This window comes from Equus asinus, chromosome 3 (assembly GCF_041296235.1).
Source record: "Equus asinus isolate D_3611 breed Donkey chromosome 3, EquAss-T2T_v2, whole genome shotgun sequence".
In the NCBI taxonomy this organism is placed as follows: Eukaryota; Metazoa; Chordata; class Mammalia; order Perissodactyla; family Equidae; genus Equus; species Equus asinus.
The window spans coordinates 141,018,198-141,040,857 of record NC_091792.1 but is presented as its reverse complement, the minus strand read 5'-3'; the positions used below and the strand labels follow the sequence as shown (position 1 = coordinate 141,040,857).

The window sequence follows — 22,660 nt, the reverse complement described above, 5'->3', positions numbered from 1 at the left end:
AAATCTCATCAGTTCTATCTCCAAAACTACCCACAGTCTCACCATTTCTTTCCACTTCAAGCACTACCCAGAGTCTAAGCTACCGTTGTCTTTCAACTGTAATACTGCAAAAGCCTCCTAAATGGGCTTTCTGCCATTGCCCTCTAGTGACTTCCTGGCTCACTCAGAACAAGATCCAAAGCCCTTCCATGTCCTACAAGACCCTACATGATCCAGGCACCCACACCCCACCCCACCAACTCTCTGACTTCATCTCCTCCTCCTTCCTTCTCCCCTCTCCTGCCCCATGCTCTAGCCATACTGGCCTCTTTACTGTTCCTTCAATATGTCAAGCCACTCCTGCCTCAGGGCCTTTGCACTTGCTGTCCTCTGCCTGAGAAGTGTTCCTACAGATATCTGCATGGCCAGATATCTCACTCCATTAGCAACTTTGCTCAAATATCACTTTATAAAAATGGTCTTCTTGACCATTATTTCTAAAATAATACAATCCCCTCACCTCCCCTCTCATTGTTCTCTACCCTATCACCTGGTTTTATTTTCTTCAAAATGACCAATAACCACCTAATGTCATATATACAACTCATATGTTTATTTTTTTGTCTGTTGCCTCCCACTAAATTGTAAATCCATGAAGGCAGAGGGTTTCTATTACTCAGTCATAAATCCCCAGTGCCTAGAAGTGGATCTGGTTGGAGTAATTTCTCGGAGCTAATATACTCAAAGTTGACTCCCACCCCTAAGAGGAAGTTAAATATATTATCCTTTGTTTTATTTCTAGCTACCTACGTGGGCTGTTCAAGTTTGGGTATTCTGGATGTCACTCTCTCTCCCCCCTAGCACTGCTTCAGGCAGTTTATAAAAATCTGATGATGATAATGATTTTCCTCATTAAATCAGGAAGATGTGGCACAAGTAGACTGACAGGTGGCTGAAAGTCACCCTGGAGAATCCCGCTGATTGGTACCCTGTGAGACAGAGGTCAAAATGATTTAGTTCTCATTACGTGAATGAAAACATTTTAAAGCTTGTTTATATTGCTTGTTGATTACTCCACGGAGCCTGGTTGTTAACACATTGGGGAAAATAAATGATTCAAAGTCACCTTTATTTGGTAAATAAAGAGAAAATGATCCATCAAGAATAAAAATAAACTTCAAAAGGAACAAGTGGGACAGTTTTTTGGGAAAATGAATGGCACTGACCCAGGTTGTGAAAGAGTTGACTGTACACAGGACAGATGGACACTTGGCATCTTAGTGCAGCTCACGCTGGACCTTGCACTGTAGAAGGATAGTAGCTGGGACTCGCTGGGTCCTTTTTAAGAGAACTAGGTGAAGAAAGCACACAAGCCAGTCTATTCCTGGCAGAGGAGGGGAGGGTTGAAACGATGTTTCCTAAACCCTCCTGCTCTACAATGATTTCTGACTTTGCAACAGAAAAAGGCATGGGACTGGCTGCTTGACTTAAACTTGAAAATAGGCGTACCATAGAATAGGAAAGGTTAATTGTAATATTTTAAAAACTGCATTGCATTTTAAAATAATTTGTCCGCTACACTCCTGGGGGTAGTCACAGGACAGGGACAAATGCCATTTCAATATCAATTTTCCATAAATTTTAAATGACAAGATGAAATTGGAATTCTAATGCAGTAGTAGGATTATTGTCTCCTGTATGTATTCTGTCAGTGCTCTTGTCATGCTGTTTTATAACTATTTGTCGAGCGTTTCCCCTCTTGACTGTGAGATCATAACAGTTGCATCCACCTCTTTTTCATATCTGTAGTTCCAGGGCTACATCCTTTGATTTTATTTATAATCAACAATGACCACCAATTTTCATATTAATTAAAAACAAATTAGACCCCCCTAAAATCTGTTTGTGCATTGGGGTTGAGCCAGCTTGTCAGGACTCCATCAGTGGTAAGGGGTGGAATTTTAACTCAAATTGACTGAAGTTAATTGTGTATCCTATAACGGATAGTTCAAAGATGAAAACAAGTCTTGTGGAAATCCTGGCAGGTCCAGGGGCATCCGGAGTTGCAACTGGACCCCGGTGCTCCAGGACTCTACGTCATCTGTCTGTCACATTTTCTGGTCTCTCTTTGTTTATTCTCACCTGTTGAAGATGAACTCTCTCCATCAGCAGCTCCAGTGTCATATTTTTTAATCTCTTTGTCCCTTCAACTCCAAATGCAAAAATCCTAGCGAAAGGTCACGTTTGGCCCACCCTCGTTGCTTTCTCACCCTTGCACCATTCTCCATGGCCAGGGGAATGGGAGACTGTGCCGTCCACAGAGGAGTGGCTGAGGGACCGGGAAGGGTGTAGGAGAGAGGTATCACTCGATTGGAGGAGCAAGATGCATTCCTCTACTTGGAGGAGATGGGCTGAGTGGGCAAAAACAGCAGACAGTCACCTCAGAAATGTTTTGCTATTTGGAATAAGTCTTATATCAATACATATTTATTGAACTTCTGAAGTTCGACGCTGAAGGTTGGGTACAGCAAAACTTTGAGACCCAATGTCTCTTTAAAGAGTTCCCAAATGAGTTGGGGAGGCCCCAGGCCACTGCACACGCTGATTTCACCCTCTCTTCCTTTAGATTACAGCTCAAATGTCAGTTTCCCTAACCTCTAAAACTAGGCACATCCTTTTGTAATAGCTCTTACAGAGTTCTGTCCCTTACCTTATGGCAACTTGCATTTATACATTTGCTTGTGTGCCTTTTTTGAATAGGTGGGTGTCCTCCCACTAGAGGGTAAACCCTATGAAGCAGGGGCCATGTTGACTTAAGCTCTGCATTGTAAACCCAGCGTAGCACACAATACTTAGAACAAAGGATGGATGTAATTGCTGACATCATCATGAATAACCTGTTCGAGGAAGTGTGAAGAGAAAGCAAAGCTGAGAGCCAAGGACTGAGGCTTGGGGAGAGCCCAAATTCAACTGAGTAGGAGGAGGAAGAAGCGGATGATCAACCAAACAGAGATGAGCCAGAGGATGGAGATTTGGCTTATCAAGCATCTCTCTAGCCAAAATAAGATAAAGTTTCAGTGAAAATGGAGAGATGGCAGTGTTTGCCACAGCGAATCACAAAAGGGTAAAAATTAAAAAAAACAAGAACTCTAGTTTCGTTTTAGAAGATAGATGAGACTCAACTCATCACCACAATCCCTCTTGACCCAAATTGGGACTGGTCTCCGCATGGGTTAGGGAACGCTCTCCCACTTAGAAAAGCCTGAGCACGTCGCCTTGCGCCCAGCCAAGATTTTTGTCTGGGGTCTTTGCAGCCTTTAAGGAAAATGAATAATTTCAAAGATTCCCTTGTTATTCATTTTGTTAAATGTCATAAGTGGTAAAGGTCACTCACTTCTGGTGAGAAGGGAGTGATTAGGTCTGTAGCTATGCGAAAGAGAATGCCAACGCTTACAGCGGAATTGAGAAGCTGAAACAGGGAGCGGAGCACCTGGGACTTTACTCCGGCTGCGCGTTAAACCACGTGGGCGCTTTTACGACACAACCTCGCCCTGACTGCAGTTCAGAACGTGTGAATCAGAATCTCTGCAGGCACGGTCCAAGCGCTGGAACTTTTAAAAGCTCCTCGGGTGACTCTAGTGTGTAGCCTGGATTGAGAACCACTGAACTAAATTGTTTACGTGATAAGGTGAAAGCAAGGCCTTCCCTGGGGGCGGAGATTGTACGAGACTTTGGGAAGTTTCGCTTCCTCTGCATGGAGCTGGAGATAGGGATGTGGAACTTGGGAGAGAGAGAGAGATGAGAGGGAGGTATCCGATCTGATTGAGGCGTGGACCCTCTGCAATATGGCGACTCACCTAGAGCTAAGGAGGTAGACAGCCAATATTGGATGTTCCCTCAGTCCCGGTTCTACCTCTGCTCCCCATGAAAGGGCACAGTCAGTGAATTTTAGGATTTGTGGATTTGACTTACGACTGATATATATATATTTTCCCTCTGTGATAATTTCTCACAGTAACTTGTGTTAGCAGGGCCATGGGGAGTGAAAGAGGAGGCTGTGTCCACAGGTGGGCAAGAGTAACAAGATGGCAAGAGGTACCTAACAGAGCAGCCTGGTACAACCACGTTGGCGGAGGTGATGAGCGTCTCTCACTCAGTAAACTTCAGCTTATATTTGGCGAGACAGTGGATTTCCCACAATAATGCAGAATGAGGGCAAAAGATTTTATCTGAATATAGTTTTTAAAAGTAACATGGAAGGGCAATAAAGTTGATTGGATACAAGGAGGTCAAGGACCAAGGAAAGATTTTTAGAATTGGCGTTAAGATCTGTGGGAATACACAAACCACCAGTTTCCTAGGCATGAAGTCACATTTGTAGGGTCTTACAAACTGGGTCTGTATGTGTATGTGTGTGCTGGGGCTGGTGGTCAGGACAAAAAGAAGCAATGGAGGGGCAATTATTGAAGCAACAGAGGCATCACTGATGCCCACTTAGTCCAGAAATTTGGCAATAAAAAGGAGAGAAACAGAATCTCAGCTACAGGAGGTTACAGGATGAAACGATGATGCTCTTGTGTGTTTGATTTCAAGGCAGGATGGAAGTGTGCATGCTTGAGTAGAAAGGAAGAGGCACCAAGAGGAGCTAAAGATGCTGGAGAGGAAGAGCATAGGTGTGAACCCACAGACGTAAGAAAAATGAACATCTTTTAGGTGAGTGGTCTTGAAACTTCTGGTTGTGCCATTCCTAGTGGTAAAATATTTTTGAGGGTTTACTTTGGATACAAGTATGTTTACTTATTCATAAATTGCTTACATGTATCATTATTACATTATAAAATAGGGCAAAATGGACATGTAAAATGATATAAAAATAAAACAGTTTATTTATACATAAATTTTCACACTTAAAATATTATTTATATCCATTGCTACATATTATTAATAGTAATAATAGTATTTTTAGTGGCAGCAAAGTGATTGAATATGCTTCACTATTTTTGAAAACCTTGATTTAAGGTTTTATATAATAGCAATTCAAAGGTCTGGTTCTAATTTCAGCTTATTTTGATACTTGATTTTGTGTCTATCACAGCTGAAAAAAGATACCTCAGAAAGATACGTAGATCTGACTGGAAATAGTGTATCTGCCTTGTGATGCTCATTTTTCATTCCTACCCGTCAATTATGCAAGGGCTGATATTGAAATTCAGTTAGTAAGTTTCATCTTTCCTGATGTCAGTCATTTGTTTTGTGAACCAACTGTACAATATCCTGTATCTATATTTTTAACAAATGGGTTTAAAATCTATTGAAATTATTTGCTTAGAAAAAAATTTTCCTAGCCAGCCCTGGTCTAGTGGTTAAGATTCGGCACTCTCATCCCCACAGCCCGGGTTCGCTTCCCGGTCAGGGAACCACACCACCCATCTGTCAGTCCTCACAGTGTGGCGGCTCACACAGAGAACTAAACCAACAACTAGGATACGCAACCATGCACTGAAGCTCTAAAAAAAGAAAAAGGAGAAAACTTTCCTTGATGTTGGGTGATATGCAGTAAAATACACTGATCTTAAGCTCAATAGAAGATTTTTAAGCAGTAGAAAATTCAGTTTCCACGTTTTTCAAGTGTGCAGATATGGCTGCTTTGACATAAATAACAACATAAATAACATAAATCAACAAACATAAAGTTACAAACATAAGTTGTTTGGAGCACCAACATGAAATAATTGTGAAAACTCTCAACACCAGTTTCTAAACTGATCCCTCCATAGCATAAATATATTTTTAAAAGCAATGACTTTTTTTTCATCATCATTAAAAATCACGTTTACCTTGAAGGGATAGATTAAACATATTTATTTGTTTCAAAAATATCTACTAGATAGCATTCTAGTGACATTTACTTATCACAGAAAAGGTCAGCAGATTCATAACATGTTTTTTGTAAAGAAAAATTAGTATCATCTTTAAGCTTGACAGTGATTTTACTTTGAGATAACTGCATTGTCTGTGGGACACCTTATTAATCTACTGTAGCTGCAATGATGCTGTGTCATAAACAACCACAGGACCTCAGTGGCCTGTGGCATAAGCATTATTTCTTGCTCACAGGTCTGGGGAGACTCTGCTTCTGGCTGTGGGTGACGGACGGGGCTTGCCTCTGGGCTGTTCCATGCATCTCATTCCAGGCTAACAGGCAGCAGCAACTCAGGGCATATTCTTCTCCTGGCTACAGCAAGTGAGCGGGCAATGGCTCATTTTAAACCTCTGCTCATGCAACAGGCTCTGACATCCCATTGGCCAAAATGAGTCATACGCTAAGTCCAAAGTCAAGGGTGGAAAGAACACGCTGCCCACCATGAGTCCATGTCAAGGGTATTGAAGTGTAATTTTCTAGCAGGAGAATGAAGAATTGAGGCCAATGATTCAGTTCACCACAGGTTTCCAAGATTTTTGTAGTCACTTTTCATCTCACTAAAACCTATCATACAAACCCCACCACGGGCAGTGGTATCTTTGTCGTCTTTCCCCAGAATATGTTTTGTTTATTCCCATCAAAGCTCCCGCCTCATCAGGAGTTACACTAACACAGCTTTTAACTCAAACATCCTTTTTTTTTTTCTTTTTTTAAATGGAAATCATTCCTTATTGAATTCTTCTCCTGGATGCCTTTCCTTAGAGATTCTCACGCACACACAAAAGTAGTCCTCCTCTGTTCTTTAGGGAAACAGAACCCAGAAAACTCTGTCAAGTGAAGCATGCTGGCTACGTATGTGTTTTCCTCCGACAGAATAGCACACTTCCCAAACCACTTCACTTGTACTAATACAAATTTACTTAATTTTGCAGCAGTTTTATTTTTGTTTATTTATTTATTAAAGATTAGCACCTGAGCTAACATCTGTTGCCAGTCTTCCTTTTTTTCTTTTTTGTCGTCTCCTCCCCAAAGCCCCCCTGTACACACTTGTATATTCTAGTTGGTTGTGCTATGTGGGATGCCACCTCAGCATGGCTTGATGAGCAGTGCCAGGTCCGTGGCCAGGATCCAAACCGGTGAAACCCTGGGCCGCAAAGTAGAACACAAGAAGTTAACAACCACTTGGCCACGGGGCTGGCCCCCAGCGATTTTATTTTTTTGTACATCTTCCAAAATATTTTCTGACAGATGAATGTGTATTTGTTTGTAGCCATATTGTTTTCAACATATTGTCTCAGCCATTTTCACCACCATGGGAAGAAAAATGTTTCCACTGGTGTTGTGTGGCTTGTTTCATTTCAGTTGTAAGACATCTCATATGAGCATTCTAAATGTTTATCATTCAATTTAATGAAATGTTGTAAAGTACTAGAGTGGTAGCATGCGATTTTAATTTTTTTTTTTTTTGAGGAAGATTAGCCCTGAGCTAACTGCTGCCAACCCAGTGGCGCAGCGGTTAAGTTCCCACGTTCTGCTTCGGTGGCCTGGGGTTTGCCAGTTTGGATCCCGGGTGTGGACCTATGCACCGCTTGTCAAGCCATGCTGTGGCAGGCGTCCCACATAAAATAGGAGAAGATGGGCACGGATGTTTGCTCAGGGCAGATGAGGAGATATTGTTTAAAGGGTGTAGAGTTTCAGTCTGCAAGAGGAAAAGAGCTCTGGATGTAACGGTGGTGACAGTTGGACAACAATATGAATGTTTATTAAATCACTGAACTGTACACTCCCTCACTTCCTGCATACCCATGTTTATTTGATTTTTCATGTTTAATTGATTTTTGTAGTGAAATGTTTTAATTCCCTTCTCATTTCTTATTGTGTATATATTCTGTAGCTATTTTCTTTGTGGTTACCATGGGGGTTACATTTAACATCCTAAGGTTATAACACTGTAATTTGAATTTATGCCAGCTTAACTTCAATAACATACAAAAACTCTGCTTCTTTACAACTCCATCCCCACCACTTTCAGTTGTTGATGTCACAAAATTACATCTTTGTACATTGTGTTTCCAAAAACTTGAACTAATAATTGGGCTTTTTGAATGAATTGGTCTCTTAAGTTATATAGAAAATAAAATACGGAGTTACAAACCAAAGTTATAATAACACTAGCTTTTATACTTACCCATGTATTTACCTTTACTGCAATCTTTATTTCTTCTTACAACTTTGAGTTACTGTCTCGTGTCCTTTCCGTTCAACTTGCAAGACCCCCTTTAACATTTCTTGCAGGGAGGGTCTAGAGATAATGAACTCCCTCAGCTTTTGTTTATCTGGCAATGTCTTAAGGTCTCCTTCGCTTCTGAAGGGCAGTTTTGCCAGATATAGGATTCTTGATTGACAGGTTTTTTTTCTTTTAGTATTTTAAGTATACCAGCCCACTGCCTTCTGGCTTCCAACGTTTCTGAGGAGACATTTGCTGGTAATCTTATTGAGAATCCCTTGCATGTGACAACTTACTTCTCTTTCTACTTTCAAGATTCTTTCTTTGTCTTTCAACAGTTTGATTATAATGTGTCTCAGTCTGGATCTCTTTGGGTTCATCCTGCTTGAAGTTTCCTGTGTTTCTGGGATGTTTTTATTCATGTCTTTCATCATATTTGGGAAGTTTTTGGCTGTTGTTTCTTCAAAAAAATCTCCCTGCCTCTTTTTTCTCTCTTCTCCTTGATGGTGTCCCATAGTTCCCTTAGGCTCTGTTCACTTTCTTAAAATCTTTTTTCTTTATATACTTTAGATATGATAATTTCCATTGTCCTATCTTCAAGTTGGCTATTTCCTTCTTCTGCCTGCTCAAAGTTGTCTTTGAATCCCTCTAGTAAATTTTTTATTTCAGTTATTTTACTTTATAGCTTCAGAATTTCTTTTTTGGTTTTCTGTCCCTTTTTTGGTATTTACATTTTGTTCGTGCATCATTTTTTTGACTTTCTCCATGTCTGTCTTTAGTCTTTGAGCATCTTTAAGACAATCATTTTAAAGTCTTTGTATAATGGGTCTGTCATCAGGTCTTTCTTGGAAACAGTTTTTTTTGTTTTTTGTTTTTTCCTTTGAATGGGCAATATTTTCCTATTCCTGTGTATGTCTTGTGATTTCTTGTTGAAAACTGGACATTGGAATTAAATAATGTGATAACTCTGGAAATCAGATTCTTCCCCTTCCCTAGGTTTTGCTGGGTTTTGTTTTGTTTTGATTGCTGTAGGCTGTATCTGTGCCAAGGATCAGCTTGAGGTGTAAACTTGAGGCCTTTTTAGGTCTTTTCTAAGCATACGCCTTTCCCTGGGCATGTGTGGTGACTTTCTAATTTTCCCCATGTATGCGGCTGCTTTTGAATGTCCTAGTCTTTAATGTCTGGCTCCAAAAAAGAGGAAAAAGAGAGAAATAGAGAGAGAAAACAAAGGCTCTAGTTCTTTAAATTCCCTGGAAGTCACTTCAGCTCCAGAGGGAGACGGCTTGCAACAATAGAGGGAGGAGCAACAACAGTGACTTCCTCTGTGTCTGCACCTCTGTCATCAGAAGCAGCAATCAGAATCAGAATACAGATCCCTAGTCTTTGGAGAACATGGTCCTTATTGCCCACCCTGGCTCCTACAAGCTGCATGCAAGCAGCTCCAGGAAGACGTGCACAGCTACCTGCCCAGAGTGGGTAATGAGCAGCGGCTGCTGAGCTAAGAGCTGAAACTGACTGAAATTTACCATGCAAGTACTCCCCTGGAAGTTGCAAGACTTCAATAGATGCCAGAGTTCCAAAATACTTTCATCAGACAGGTTCTGCTGGAGTAATTGTTGTCTGAGCGAGACACAGATTCCTGGTACTTCCTACTCTGCCATCTTTCCAGAGTCCTCCTTGCCTGCTTGATTTTTATGGGTCTTGCACATTGTGATGCCTCAAGACTACCAATAACTATATACAAACGACAAGATACATTTAAGGTGAGGGTCATCATTTATAAGAGCAGATGTTAACCTATATTTCAAATAGACATTGATATTTTCGAGGAAGATGGCCAACTTCTAGTCATATCATTGTTTTTTATAATGTTCTACATTATCATGTGGTTGACAAAGGTTTGTACTAGTGAGTCAAAAAATAACAGCTTTGCCATTTTGTGTGTGTCCTTACATTATTAATACCATATGGTTTGTCTATGATTTCTTTAAAGGTATCTTTTTGTTGTCATTGTTGTCATTGGCCCATTTGTGAGGGTTGATTTAGTTGAAACATGAGCACGCAATTTGTAGATCCACTTCCCCCAGCTCAAGTCCATGTGTCCAAAACCACTGAAAGTGAAATACCCAAGTCTCCCATGGTCAGCCCTTCTTGAAACCCTTCCCCCGGGACACCTCTCACACTGAGGGTGCAACGTGGCCAGAGAACACATAGACCAAATATGCACAATCCTTATACTAAATAACACTGAGGCTTTAATTTTATTTGAATAAGATAAATGCATACAAATAGAGCCTTCAATATTGATTCCACAATCCTGTTTTCGAGACTGAAAATTCAAGCCAATAGTAACATAATGGTAAAACGGTTTCTTAACAGAATATTTTAATTACTTGTTCAAGATTAGTTTCTACTGACAGGGTCCAAAAGGCCACCTCAAGAGGTCTGCTTCTCATTCTGGCTCTCCAACTCAGTAGTAGATCTCCTTTTTGGGCTGGCGTCTTCAGTAAGGTGAGATATTTTCAGTCTAATTCTCAGGGTTTAAAGTTTTCTTTTTCTTTTTCTTTATCAAGGTTATGCTAGCTTTGTGACCTAAACAAAATATAATCTGTACAGTACAATTTAGAAGTTTCTTGAGTTTTTGTGCTTGACTAAATTTGTTCTTTTGAAAACAGGCTATGATTTTTCTTTGCTGTTTTATGGCAGAACGATCCACTTTCCTACAATCAGCTCTGGCCACATTGAGAGAACCATTTGAAATTAGCCATTTTTTTCCTTCCTGAGCTTAATAGACACCTATTTATGCAAAAACAGAGAAAAGATCTTTGCTTTTCCAGGAAATAGGGCAGATCATGAGACTGTGCAAATAGTGGTCCCAGACAGCAAAGTGCCTAACAGAATTTTATGCCATTCAGGAAATTGGAAAGCAACATGAGCAAGGTAAACAGCATATTATGAAGGATTTCTTTTTCTAACGAAGTGTCCAAAGAATTAGACAAGGAACATTAAGCCCCATAAGAAGAATGAAGAATAATTTGACCAGTTGAAGTAGGAGACTGAGTCATTGGGAAATGAGCAAGGTTGGTCTTTAACCATCCAGCTTCCCCTGTTATTAATACCAATCTCTAATATTTTTACAGCACTTTGCAATTTACATAGAGCTTTTCTTGTTGGTGGCACCCTCCTTCTCATGTTCTCGCCTGGCCCCTATGGGGTTTTACCAAATCTGATCTCAGAAATGCATTTGCTCAACCCATTCCCAGTAAGCAGCTTCAAATCCTTTATGAAATAAAGCAGGGTCAAAGTGAAAAAAATATTCATCTCAACAAAGGTAAAAGTGACTGATAATGTTTAATGTGTGACCTTTCCAGAGGCATTTGTATTTCACCAGAAGATAAAGTCTTAAGTTAAACAGATGAATCAGTAATTCTATAGGTCAGACAGCGAGAGAAGTTTTCTGGGGGAAGGGAGGGCACAGGACTTGAAGTGTCCTTTTTGATATCCCTGAAATGAAACTATTTAGGAAGCCATTTTGCTTTCTGGCAGCATATTCTTCTCTCTGGATCTGCATAGGTGATAGCATACATTTCTCAGATTGGTTGAATTTAATTAATTAGAACCCAAGTTGTCAAACTGTCTAAATGTGGACTCCTAGAATTTTAGAGATTGGGAAAATCTTAGAGTTATTTTGGCCAAACCCCTTATTTTATTGATGAGAAAATTGTGAACAAGAAAGTCTAAATCATTCTGCTTAGTTAAAGCAACAAGATCCAAATGCTTTAATAATCAAGAAAGCTGATAAGGTGAGGACTAAACATTGAGCTGATCAAGAAAGTTTCTTGAGGTGTTTGTTGTTATTTAGACACTGGCCAGGTGCAGTATGCTTTTGTTGTTGTTTCTGTTGTTCCGTAAATCCAGCTGAACTACATCTGAGCAGTAGGAGACGTTACTATTCCAGTGCCCGTCAATGTGTTGTTTTGGTCTAACATAATCATTATCTTTTGTCTCTAGATTCATCATTAATTGCATTAATCTTTTATAATTCTCTGTATATTCATGAAATTGAATATATAGCAGAATACTAGAAAAGTCAGCAGGTTCTCTTTAACACTGTGTTCTTTCATCACATTGTCAAAGATGTCCTTCCTTATAATACAGTATTGTTGAGCTGCCAGACTCCTTGTTAGCCTTGCACCATCATAGATTTTTGATAGATCCTTAAAGATCATCTTGTTTAGCCATATCATCTTTTCAGATGGTGGACTGAGACCCCAATTGCCACACACCTACTTTGGAGAAGAAGCAGAATGAGAGCCTGGATACCCCGAATCCATGTCTACGTCTCTGTCCACTATACCACACGGCACCATTTTAAAACAAACCTAGAAGCCACTGGTGGCTCCAGAAAGACATTTATCCCTTATACTTCAAACCTAGAGAATGTTGACTGGCATGGTTCCTTTGGAGCAAATCCAATTCTGGAAGAGGAGAGGAGGCTAAGTTATTTTTTCCCAGCCTTCATGAGATCACTGGAAATGCTCTCAGAAGATGTGTTAGACTCTAAGAGCTGGATTTTTCCATTCAGTTCCCCTTTGTTTTGCTTGGCCTTACAAGGAAGAAAAATGCTTAACTGAGTGATCAAGCCAATGAAACCTGAATCAGCTGTTTGTTTTATGTTTTCCTCATTAAGTATTTCCATTTTGTGTTTAAAATTCAGAAGCTTATCTTAAAGAGCAAAGGTTACATTCAAGATTAATGTCAAAGAATCCCTAAGAAAACTGCCTGAGAAACCAGGATCCTGGTCTTTAGAGGAACTGTTCTTTCTGAGAAGCCTGATGACTCATGTTGGTTGTAGAAACTTGTAATCTGCCATGAAAATTAAAGCATTTACAATTCAAAGATTTCCTTGGTTGCATCTACACTGATTCTTCTGGAAGAAAATTGGGAAAAAGCTCAAAAACCCAAAAACCAAACCAAACAGACAGTTGTCTGGCTGTTTTGGCTACATCACGACAAACATATTGCTGTTTGCAAGTATCTTGTAATTGCCTGAATTTTTTGTCATCCAGATTAACAGTCATGGGCATAGTCGAAGAACAATTTATTTCCACCTGGAATATAATTGGAAATTTAAAGCACAGATTTTGATGATTACTAGCTTAATGAAAGAACATAGCTTAGTTGGATATGAAACAGCGTAACTCATACAATCAAAAATTAGTTGAAAGGAAAATATCACGTAAGAGAAAGGACTGAAGCAATCCAGCCACAATTTGTAATCAGAAGCCAGCATACAGTCGGCATAATGAGGTGTCTTTTAAAGGTAAGTGCTCATTAGGACAGTCATTTGAAACATTTCGATATAAGGGCAGGGTCTCTGGAACACTGAGTCCTGAGTTCTACCAATTACTAACAGGAAGGGGCATCCACACATAACTTTCATTTTCAAGGATTCACACGCATCTGTCCCCAGGGTTCAGCAAAGAAATCACTGGTGCCCAGAAAACAGGAGGGAAAAAAACACACGAAGCCGGCGATTGTGCTAAATGAGAAAGGTCAGCTCTTACCCACATCTATTCATCAGTCTTCAGAACCTTTGCCAAACTTCCAACCACTGGCAGCTTGGGCTGTGTTTCCTTTGTTCACACAAGCAACAGTTACCTTTAAGTTTGTATTCATTATTTGGATGATGAATATAATTTGATGTCAATGATTAAATAACCTGGGTCAGCCTTGTCAAATGTCCCTGCCTTGGGTGCCTTCCTGACCACCCAATCCACATGTCAGACACCTTCCCCCCTCACAATGTTTTGTTTTCTTCCAAAGAACTATGATTATCTAAAATTACCCTTTGTAAAAAAAGAATTTGCTTATGTCTTTCCGGTGCATTTTCTCCATGGGGTGTAAGCACTGTAGGATCAGATTCCTTGGTGATCCCGTTCACTGCCGGATCTCCAGCGTCTCAGAGGGAGCCTGGCACATAAGAGACGCTGAATAAATATTTGTTAAATGAATATCTGAAAGCCTAAGACACATGGCCTTCATCATCTCTCTTTCCTTTGGAATGAAAACTAAGTTCCAAGTTGCCATGCAAAGGAGAAAGGTCCTATAAGACAAAAAGTGAAATTGGAAAAAGAATAACTCAAAAACAAGACTGAATAAAACATGCAGAGCCAGATGATTGAAAAGTAAAGAAGAAAACTGAATGATTATTAATTAATTACTAAATGATTTAATTTAAATAATTTTACAGGTAAAAATTCAAAAGAAAGCAAAAATTGAAAACCATAAATAGACAAGTGGGGAACCAAACCTGGGCTGCCAAAGCTCAGTATGGTGAAAACCACTAGGCCACCGGGGCTGGCCCTGGGCAGAAGGTTTGAACCACAGTGTTGGAATGCTCCCTGAAGTGATCCCCAGGAACTAGAATCCTGGATGGGTCAGAAGGCAGAGGATCTGGATCTTCCTGTCACTGTAAATAAGAGCCCAATCATTGGAAACAGCTTAGATTCAAATTCTGGGAAGTGTAGATAATTCTGAGATGAGGTTTAAAGGAGCCAAACATGTAAAAGTCTTAGGACTGTACCTGCTTCTTAGTGAGTGTTTAAAATTGTCACCTTTTATTATGTATTTTTAAATCAATCAGCAAAGTGTTGATGAGCACAGCTGTCTTGCCTCCCTTCCTGCAGCCCATCAGCCACCAGGTTGCTCCTGAAGTTGAAGGGGTGGAGATTTGTGCAGAATGCAGCAATCTCCCACAGGCAACGTTTTATACCGTCTCCTTTCCTCCCTATTAGGCACTTGAGTTTGCACTAGAACTCTACATCAGGAATGGGGAAGAAGAATTAATAAGGATAAGGATTTCACTTGCAAGGTCTATACAGACACATGTAACTCATTGTCCAAGGTTCACTTACATCCTGTGCTATATCTTTGTCATAACCTCTACCTACTTCTGCTGTGGCACTTAGTACCTGCAGCTGTGTTTATAACCTTTGCTCCTGGAGCAAATTCTTCCAGGGCAAAAGCCTGTCTTACTCATTGTTTTGGACTGAATTGTGTCTCCCCCAAATTCGAATGTTGAAGCCCTAACTCCCAATGTGACTGTATTTGGAAACAGGGCTTTTAAAGAGGTAATTAAGATTAAATAAAGTCACAAGAGTAAAGCCATAATCCAGTAGGACTGATGTCCTTATAAGAAGAGGAAGAGACACCAGGGGTGGGCACCTGCACAGATGAAAGGCCAAGGGAGGAAATAGCAAGAAAGAGCCATCTGCAGGCCAAGGAGAGAGGCCTGAGGAGAAACCAAACCTGTCAACACCTTGATCTCAGACTTCCAGCCTCCAGAACAGTGAGACGTAGATTTCTGCCATTTAAGCCACCTGGTGTGGGTATTTTGTTATGGCAGCCTTAGCTGCCTAATACATTCGTCCATAGTGGAAATGGTAGGTTGGCACGCAGCATCCCTTCCAACCTCCTTCTAGTGTGTCCTCCTGTACTATAGAGGCCAGAGATCTTAAAATGTTCTTTTCTGGGCTTGAATGTAAACTAGTTTCCCCAATTAGATGCCCTCAAGGGAGATTTGGAAGGTGGAAGTGAGGCAGGGGCTGTCTTTGGGCTGCTGTGGTGTGGCTGGGACAAGCACAGTCATAAAGGTGCTGGGTTGCTCTGCAGCAGCATCCTCGCCTCCAGTCCCTAGCTTTGAGGGTGTTGAGAGACAGTTGTGGTGGTGGTCGAGGGAGACTCTTGATTGCTAGATGGCAGCCAAGGCAGCATAGCCTCAAATTCAACAGTTCCCTGAGGTAGCAGCCGCCTTGGTGGGCCACGTTGAAAATGTTCTGAGAGTCATTTCTGGAGCCCTAGTCTAGGACTTGTTCCTCAAGTCTTTCCTACTATTCAATGGTCTGTATAAAATCTCTTTCTGATTAAGAAAGCTAGAGTGGTTTCTGTTTTTTGCAACTGAAGCCAGACTGATGCATTCTTCTCTCTGTCTTTGGCATTGAGTACAACGCCTGGTATATGTAAAAGATGAACAAATGTTTATTGTTGTTGTCTAAACCAGTGGTTCTTAATCTTTGATGTGTAGCATAATCACCTGGAAAGTTAATGAACACAAAGGCCTAGGCTCCTTGAGGTAGAATAGGGCTCTGGTCTTTGCATGTTTATCAAGTTCCTTAGGAGAGTCTAATATCCACCAAAGTTTGAAAAGCTCTGGTTGAAACATTCCTTGAGGCCCACCAGGGACCACGCATGCTTCCATGCACTTGATACTCAGTGACTTGTTTAATTCTCATAATAACCTTATGAAGTAGGAAGTAGTATTTTCCCTATTTTATAGATGAGAAACTGAGGCATAAAGAGCCTTAGAAAAGTGCCCAAGATCTCACAGCTAGTAAGTGGTAGATCCTAGTATCTGTATTTAACCACAAGCACTAAGGGGCTTAGACTACAAGCCCCAAGATCAAGATCACTATACTCTTCTGCACAGATGATCTCCTCCCTTTGCAGAGCCTAAAGATGAACCTCATTTAAATTTAAATCAGATTTCTCCAAATATTTTTTTTTTAACTTGGCAATATCCCAGTCTCTCTGATCAGGTCATTTAGTTGCTAAAGAGAAATACTGGGCTAACAGAAATCTTTCTAGCGAAACAATAGTCTCTTTCATAAATGCCAACACACTTCAAAGTCTAATAAAACCTATTTAAATCAAAGAATAGCTTGAAGGAATAATTGCTCTCAGATACAAAACTAATAATTCCTTGAATTTTGTTATTACCTCTGAAGTGAAGAATAGCAAAACTGACCCTTAGGTCCATCCATTCATTAAGAAAACATTATACATTTTCAAGAAGAATAGATCAAAATAGTATTACATAGCTGCAGAGTCCCACACTCCTTTTTTCCTACTAATGATGTTTCTTACATTTTCAAAATTGCATCTCTGAGATTTAATAAAATCTTATTATCTTTCTAATGCCTAGAAAGTATTAATGTAGAGGAAGATATTAGAAGATGTCCAGAGGAACTTCTTATGGAGATGTGCAGAAATGCACAATGAATAGAAGGAAATATTCTCCCCTTTTATGCTTTGTAACCTCTTTAGTCAATAGAAGTTCTCAAATTCAAATTTATCATTATTAAAAGGGAGGATTACTGAAAACTTCTGGAGTTGTCATTTTTATCACTAGCTAGGCTTATAAGACAAAAATGGGACCAGAATATCTTCGAGGCAAAAATTACGCTCAGTTGTCCCAGAGGGGAAATGTGATGCTAAACAAGCGGGGTTCAAATCCCAGCTATGTTTATTGTTTATTGAACAACCTTATATTGACTTTTAACAAGTTATCCAACTTTCAAGTTTTGGTCTACTAATCTGTAAAATTTAGAGAAAATAATCCCTACCTTATGAGGTGTTACAAGGGTTAAATGAGATGATATTAGTTTCTTTCCCTCCATGTTGAATCTCTGCAGCTCTGGAGCTAGGAAGAAAGACAGAAAAGAAAAAGAAAGAAAAAAGACAATGACAACACATACACCAAAAATTAACATTCTGGAATCATGGGCACGCAAGGGATGCATTGTCAGAAAAATTGGGTGAGAACTTGGAGCTCTGTCTTCATATTATTGTGTGATTTAAAGCAATTCTCTTAACCGTACTCTTGGAAAGAGCAAATTTCACTCTTGTCAAAAGGAAATGAAGCTTTTGACTTCCCCGGTTTGTTCTAATTCTGATAGTCCATGTTGCAGGAATAGAAAAAGTAATTCTTAAAATTTATAAAACATTTACACCTTTACTCATATCCTGAAAACCTTAAAATGTGCTTTTCAACCATCCACATTTGCTGTCCCCTTTCTTTATTTGTATTGTCAAGTGAACTTGTTCCAGCAAATGAGTCAGCTGAGATGGAAACATTTATTTATCTGATGTAATGTGTCAATGATACTCTTTTAAAGTGTTTCCAGTATGTTTTGATGTTGAGTAACATCAAACACACACACACACACACACTCAAAAATGGTCTGACTAAAATCCTAGTGGTGAATCGCAGCCACCCCTCCCCACTAGGGGCTGCAATTTGATTTTGCCACCTTCCCTTTCTCTTAACAAAAGTGCTGTTTGACATATATTTCATGTTTAGTTCCATGAATTAAACTTTGTTTTGTTTGGAGAATCTGGAGAGACTCTCACACCTCATTTGAGACCCTGTACAGTGGACCACTGGACCCAGATGCCTGTCAAGGGGCACCCTGGAAGGGGCTCTGGACCTAGCTCAAGAGGTCAGTCCCCAAGAATGGAGTCCAATTCAGCAGGGACAAACCAGGAACAGAACAATGCAGCAGGGTAAAGAGCCAAAGAGCCCCGTAAAACAGAAATTCACAATGGAAGGGCTATATGGACAGTCAGGATGTTAGGGAGACAAAGAGGTCAAAGTAGAATGGGACCCTGTGGAGGGAGGTGTGGCTAGGACAAGGGCTGTTACAGAACTGTGTTAAGAAGATGGATACCTCTTGTGATGATTAATTTTATGTGTTAATCTGGCTAGACTATGGTACCCAGTCATCTGGTCAAACACTAATCCAGATGTGAAGGACTTTGGTGGGTATGGTTAGCATCTATCATCAGTCAACTTTAAGTAAAGCAGATTACCCTCCACAATGTGGGTGAGTCTCATCCAATCAGTTGAAGACTGTAAGTGCAAAAATTGAGGTTTCCTGGAGAAGAAGGAATTCTGCCTCAAGACTGTAACCAAGAAATCCGGCCTGAGTTTCCAGCCTCCTGCTCTATGGATTTTTGGCTCAAGACTGCAACATCAACTCTTATTGAACTTCCAGCCTGCTGACCCGCCCTACAGATTTCAGATTTTCCAGTCCCCACAATCATGTGAATCAATTTCTTAAAATAAATATATCCATATATTTATATCTATGTTTATCTAATCTCCTATTGGTTCTGGTCCTCTGGAGAATCCTACTCATAATACCTCTGTTGTCATTCTTCTTCTCTAGTGCAAAGATGTAAAGTTTGGAAGACTCTGGTGGGCTGGAAGGATGGGCTTAAAGTTGCAAGATTCCAGCCAACCAGCCCCACCTGGAGAAAATTGGACATGGTCATTCTTTCCTTTGACCAGCACTTAAGAAGTACCTGCTACCTTCCAGGCACCATATTAAGTACTAGATTTAGGTTAGGTTCCCCTAGAAGAAGACTCTGAAATAAGAATTTGAGTGAAAATAGTGTAATTGGGGATGATCTCAGTAGGGGAGTGGGGAAGTTGGACAGGGAAGGAAAGGAATGAGAAACAATGTACGTTAATGAATAAGGAACAGCTGTGGGCTATTAGGTTCAATGCCACCTTGACCTCTGGGACACTGTATGCTATGGGGGCATTCAGCTGTGTGCCAGGGAGTGTGCTGAAAACCAAGGATACAAATGGTGCATTAATTTTCTAGATACTGCATTTTAAAAACATTTCTATATTAAAATAAATGCAGGCCAGTTTAGGAATACCTGCATAGTGTTGTGAATTTTTGAGATAAAGCATGAGAACTCAAGGATATTTTGAGCTGTCTGAGAACCATTGTTTTAGTGTAGCCTGTCTTTTTCCTCTCTTCTGCTCTGTATCAAACATTTAATTCAATTTCCCATTTGAAAGGTTTATCCTTGTCAAGACACCCACTTTGTTCCAGTCCATGGCTTTGCTCCTTCCACTGCACAGAGCTTGTCTCAAGCTTAAGTCCTGGCAACAGACCCATTGGCCTCTTCCTCAGGCCCACTCCTGTTAACAGCATCTGCAGTGGGTCTGCAGGCTATGCCCTTGAGTGCTGCTCCTCACTGGCTCTGCTCCCAGATGACAGGGCCTCTGACATTTGGGTTTTGATATTCTTTCTAGGTCCATAACTTAATCATAGTCCCCCATCTGCATCCTTATGGATGACTTTTACCTTCCATGATGGTTAGGGACAGACCCCACTGCAACCTTCAATTTGATCTGAAGCACTTAATATTGTAGTTGTCTTATTCTCATATATATGCTTGCCTTGTACATGTTGCCATACCATCAAGAAAACTGGAACAAAAAAAAAGATGGCAGGTGGTATGCAAATTTCCCAGGAGGCAATGGAGGAAAAGCCATATAAAGTAGGAAAATGCAATGAAAAAGGAGACATGCTGGAGTAGAAATGTGTGTGCGCGCGCATGTGTGTGTGTGTGTGTGTGTGGTATAGTTTGGATGGGGAGATAAGAAGACAGAGTTGTAATTAGAGAACTGAGGAGAAAATGAGCTGAGTAGATCCTGTTCTATTGTGTTACCTGAAACCTACAGGACGTGCCTGGAGAAACGAGGACATGACATTGCAGCAGCAAATGTCTTTTGCCCCCAAGAAGTACATATTGTATGAAAGAATAGATTATTTCCAATGTTCACTTTTGCTTATACAATGAGAGAGAATAACCTAGAATTCCAGTAGAATGACCTCTAGATATTGGGAAGCCTTTGTCAAAAGTCATTTATGAACAAGCTGTTTTCCTCATGTCACTGATTTTTGTATTTTTTTTTTTTTACAATAACACTCCAAATATTCCGTTCTTGTCACATAATCTTTTACTCATAAACCTTGTTTTACAAATGCGTCATTCTTATTTGTTTTTAGCTTTTAGAATGTCACCATGATACTGAGAAAATGCCACATCGATAAGTGCTATAATTTAGATTCTGGGTCCTGGACTGCACACAATCAACCCTGTGTGAATGGTAAGTGATCTGGATATTGCCTAACTCTAAGTACTTTAATTTATTTGTGGTCTGATTGGTCCAAATATCAGTCCAGGATGCTCACTTACAAGTGTTCATATCTTGGTTCATACAAGTACCAATCTTACACTGAAGTCATTTTGGACAACACAATAGAATCAATAAGCCATTCTTCTATTTCATCTTCCTCCCAGGATTGAGGATAAAATACCAGAACATTTCTTGCCAGACTCTCTTGTGGCTAGACGTGGTCATGGGACATGGCTTCAAGCAATAAAATGCATGGGAAGTTTTCTTGGTGGCTTCTTGGAACAATAGTCTTTCCTCAAAAAAGAGAGACATACCCAGTCATTGAGAACCCTTACTTTGTCCCCTTCTGGCTTGCCTTTGTAGACAGAGGTTGGAGAATGTGGTATTTGGAACTGCAGCAGGCGCCTTAAGACTGCAGCAATAAGCTGGACAGTGATAGCCAACATGTGAAGGATGGCAGAGTGGAAAAGAAAAAAAGAGTTTAGATTTTTGATAATGTTGTTGAGACATTAAACCAACTTTGGTACACCCCTCCAGACTTGTTGGTAATAATATATATCCTATCATTCAAACCGTTGTTATTTGCATTTCTTCCTGTGAATTTTATATTTTGCATGAAGTCAACACAATCCCTGGGATTGTTCATGGAGCCAATAGCCCAATCCACCCCCCCACCAAACCCCACTGGCACACAATTGCCTGGGGCCAGAGGCATTTGTGGGAAGTGATGGACAAGTGGGGAAAGTGAAGGACAGCATGGTCTGACACTCGGCTGGGAGTCAGAAATGAAGTATTATCTCCTTTGTAAAAAGAAGTGGCAAGTAGAATCAGAAGGGTCTTTGCTCATGAAGTTTTTTTGTGAGCCTTGGGATTTAAGTACCTCTGGGTTTTTGCAGCTTTGGGAGGACCAAGAAGCAGCACCCTGGACAGTGGCTTTGGGGCATCTGAGATCCCTAAAGAAGGCAGAGCAGATCACAAGGAGACTTTTTCCGAAGTACACAGATGCCACTTCCTGAGAACTCCCAGAAGTAATAGGAAGAGACTTTGAAGAGGAGCCTGAGGCCTCATTCCAATATGTGGGGGCTAACTATCCAGTGACAGGTAATGGATATCACTATGAGCTCATTTATTCCCGAAGACAGTGAGGCCTGTGACATTTATGATACACACGGCACACATAATCATTTTTATTTACTTTAAGTAATTTCCTAACAACACACAGTACAATCTATTCTGCAGATCCAGCAAGCTAAAAGTGGTGTTTCCTTCTAAAACAACTGAAAATACTTTTCACTGTAGATTGTAGAGTTTATGCAAGCCACACTCATATGAATAAAGCAAAGACATGTTCCACTATACTCTGAAGTGTGCCTCATTTTTGTGTTAGGCTCGCAGGGAGTTTTTGATGTGGTCCACATCCTTGCTCATGTGACGCCACTAGTCAGTGGTTTTCAAATGTATCCCCCCACCCCTCACCCGCAGTGAAATCCGACACAACATTACATGTAAAATAGATCAAAGCAGAGCAGATCTGAGAAAGGCAGAACTGGGCCCAGAGTCTTACTCATGTTGGCCCAGAAGTGGCTTTGTTCTGAATTTGAGGGAATTTTGAGGAGAGCTCTCTCTGCAGCTATTTTACTTTTGTCTCTGTTTATATAGTTTTAATCACTCAGATTAGATTGGATCCCTTTTGCCATTTATCTTCTAGGCTGGGTCATGGTTCATTCTAAAATGTCAGAAATAGAGTGTT

At 40.3% G+C, this 22,660-nt stretch overlaps 1 long non-coding RNA gene across 1 annotated transcript; it reads left to right on the top strand.

Annotated features, from left to right (window-relative positions):
• Window positions 1-4,569: 4,569 nt before the first annotated feature.
• Window positions 4,570-22,252, top strand: LOC123284281 (uncharacterized). The gene is made up of 3 exons (XR_006525108.2): window positions 4,570-4,692; window positions 20,780-20,880; window positions 21,807-22,252. It is a non-coding gene; the product is annotated as an uncharacterized lncRNA (long non-coding RNA).
• The last annotated feature ends 408 nt before the right edge of the window (window positions 22,253-22,660 follow it).